Below are 376 nucleotides of genomic sequence, written 5' to 3'. Positions count from 1 at the left end.
AACAAAAAAAAAAAAAAAAAAAAAAAACTGTTCCTCTTAATACTTTGCTGCCATTTCTGATGCGATTGTAAACAAACAAGAGTCATGTTAATTTCAGAACGAAATTACCTCTACGACAAAAGTTTGAAAATCAGAGCCAATGTCCATTAAAAAGCAGGTGAGTGGTGGTTAAGGGGCTAGACATGCCCACATGACTGACCACAGTTCGAGTCGTGGACCTGGTGGCTTGCTTCCTCACTTTCTCTCTCTCTGTCTCTTTCTGGTCAAATTAAAAATAAATAAATGAATAAATAAAATTAAAATAAATAATTCCTTAAAAAAAAAAAAAAAAATAGGGAAACCGCAGTTTGTGTCAAGGGTCTGTAGCTGGGGTCCC

At 35.4% G+C, this 376-nt stretch overlaps 1 protein-coding gene across 5 annotated transcripts in view; it reads right to left on the bottom strand.

Moving 5' to 3' along the window:
• Nucleotides 1-376, bottom strand: part of UIMC1 (ubiquitin interaction motif containing 1) — a 90,621-nt gene that overhangs the window by 50,961 nt on the left and 39,284 nt on the right. The window lies entirely within an intron of this gene.

Source organism: Tupaia chinensis, unplaced genomic scaffold, assembly GCF_000334495.1.
Source record: "Tupaia chinensis unplaced genomic scaffold, TupChi_1.0 Scaffold000612_1, whole genome shotgun sequence".
Classification (NCBI taxonomy): domain Eukaryota; kingdom Metazoa; phylum Chordata; class Mammalia; order Scandentia; family Tupaiidae; genus Tupaia; species Tupaia belangeri.
This window is presented reverse-complemented; position numbering and strand designations above follow the sequence as displayed.